Source organism: Diachasma alloeum, unplaced genomic scaffold (assembly GCF_001412515.2).
Source record: "Diachasma alloeum isolate Michigan unplaced genomic scaffold, Dall2.0 Dall_scaffold_00820, whole genome shotgun sequence".
NCBI lineage: Eukaryota > Metazoa > Arthropoda > Insecta > Hymenoptera > Braconidae > Diachasma > Diachasma alloeum.
In genome coordinates this window covers 111,256-114,015 of record NW_021680948.1, presented here as the reverse complement: position 1 = coordinate 114,015, position 2,760 = coordinate 111,256, and positions in this window count along the sequence as shown.

Genomic DNA, 2,760 nt, shown 5'->3' with positions numbered 1-2,760 from the left:
AGGAACAAATTGTCCGAGATAGGTAACTTGTAAACCAACACGAATTTGTTTCGTCGCCGACTTATTGAGAGGTATAACTTGCGACAGCACCACCTGCTGTTCGACACCACTGCACTCTTTTTCGTTGATATTTTCCATGTTAAAAAACTGATGAGCGAAATCGGATCGACTGGATGAAATACACCGCGAGCAGCCGCGTTTTATAGCGTTAGGTATGAGAGTGGGGCGCGCTTAATTCCCCCCACCATACACATAACAGGCCTATGCGCACAACACACTACCCCCCACCGTATGGAGCTGCGGCGTCGGCGTCACACATGACCCCCCACTACCATGGATTTCATATGATGTATATTACCACCACCTCTATCATGCTACCCCCACTCCTATCATATTGCCCCGCCGCTGTAAATTTTAAATTGTTCTTTAAATACGAGTGACTTGGATTTATTTTTTATCAGTCATTCATGAAAATACATTTAGGATAGTAAAAATTAGCAAAATTTGGAGAGATCAAGATGTTGAACTGTTCGATAAATATCTCGCAGATCGGTCACCATGTGAGAATTATAGGGAAAAACGAAAGTTTAGATTTCGTCAGAAACGCATACGTGTATATGTTAATAAATACATGGAGGATGAAAAGTAAGTACCGCCGAAAAAACGAATGATCGTGGCGAAAAAAGAAAAATAAAGAGGAAGAGAATAAATAAGTCGAGATATGTAAACTGCGAGATCTTTGGAACACATACTGACAACTTCATATTCTTCAGGATAGTCTTCAGTGACGAGTTTCCACCGTTTTTCGTACAGTGCTCCGTGTGATTTTTCATTTCGACAAAAAGAACAAAACTTTGAAAATGGTCGGGTCAGTCATCACTGAAATCTGGAGAACCTACCGGATGGTAAGTTTTTATTTATATTTTGAGTGATATTTTTTGTGAAAATTCTTGTTTGGTTTTTCGTATCAAAAAAATGTTCACATAGTTTTCTCGTTCATAATTTTCTGGGTAATTTTCTAGAGTCCGGTTCTCGTGCATTTTTTTGTGAGAAAGAAATTTTTTTTCTTTAAAAATTTTCAGCGTCAAGTTTTTAGTTCAATTTTTTCCAAAATGTTTGCATTTTTTCTTATTTTTTAAACGTCTCTTATGGAGTTTACATGTATTTCCCATTCGGTTTTCGTCTCTTTTTTTTCATTTTTGAATTTTTCTCTTCCAGTTTTCGTGCAATTTTTTAGTGTCGAAATTGTTTTTGAAAGAAATTTGTTGTGAAAGAAATTTTTACTTGCGTTTTCTCTCGTTGAAATTTTCCGTGTTAGATTTTTTCGTTTTCTAATTTTTCTGTTCCGGTGTCGTCCAATTTTTCAGTGTCAAATTTTGAGTTGAATTTGTTCCAAAATGCGTGCATTTTTTTCGGTTCATAAACGTCTCTTATGGAGTTTGCATGTATTTTCCAGTCGGGTTTCGTCTCGTTTTTTTCGATTTTGAATTTTTCTATTCTGGTTTTCCTCCAATTTTTCAGTGTCGAAATTTTTTGTGAAAGAAGTTTTTCACGACAGAAATTTTTGCTCGCTTTCTCTCTCCCGCAGAAACTTTCCGTGCTGGATTGTTTTCATGGAAAACTTATTCGTTGCATTTTCCGTAGATTTTTTGTCACCCAATTTCACTCGTTTTTTAAATTTTCAGATGCCTGTGACCAGTTCTGAAGAATATCCCATTGAGGATTTATAAGACCTCTACAACCTCTTCGGTGGGCTCCCATTATCTCAACCGCAGTACGGACAAATGTGAGGTACCCCCCCCCCTCGTCGCGGCGAAAAAAACAAATTCTTTTTAAAAAAAACAATTGTAATTCATTCGCATTGTGTGTTTTCAATTTTTAAAAATATATTTTTAGAGTTAGGTTTTTTGAATAAAAACACGATATATCCTTCTTTTTTTTATTTGAAAAACAAACCTTGAAAAATTTACTTCCTTGTAGCATAAGGATTTAAAAAAACAAAAAAAAAGTTCACATTTTCCCTTTTATTTTGAAAAGAAAAATTTACATTTACAAAAAACTTACTTTCAAATACTTACATCTAATTATCATCTTAAAAAATATATAATTCGCTTAAATCTAAAAAAACGAGATTGAAAACTTACATTTAGCTTATATCTATGAAAAAAACTTATTTCTACAAAAAATTACTCCAATCCATATTCGAATCCCTATATACTAGCTTAAAAAATCGAAAGTATCTTTCATTCGTTTTAATTTTTCAATCGTCGGGTTCAAGCGCGTGTCCTTTTGTCTTATATCCGTAGGGGAGGGTTGCAGCGCCATTATCAAGCCTTCGTTTTGGGGCCGTCGCGCGCATAATCTTGCTCTCGGGTTTCGTGATGTCATGATACATTGTCCATCGTATACCCTTGTAGTTGGTAAGGCCTTATCGACAACGAAGGCACGAATCGAGTCGTAATGAATCTGTTTACGCGTCTCGTAATTAAGCCTAACCCCTTTTATTTTACTGACTTCTGCGGTGGTTCTATCCGGTTTTTTTACACGATAAGTATAAAATTTAGGACCGCCTGAGACAAAAGACGTAATAAAACTCCCTTCTCTGTAGCCCTCGACATCATCGGTCAAATCACCTAGAAAATTCCCTAGTGGTAACTTGTTACTTCCGTCGCTCACGTAAATAACCAAGTCTGTATCACAAAACGCGTTCTTGCTGTTTTTCTAAATAAGAATATAACTTGAGACGTGCGTGAGCTGTTG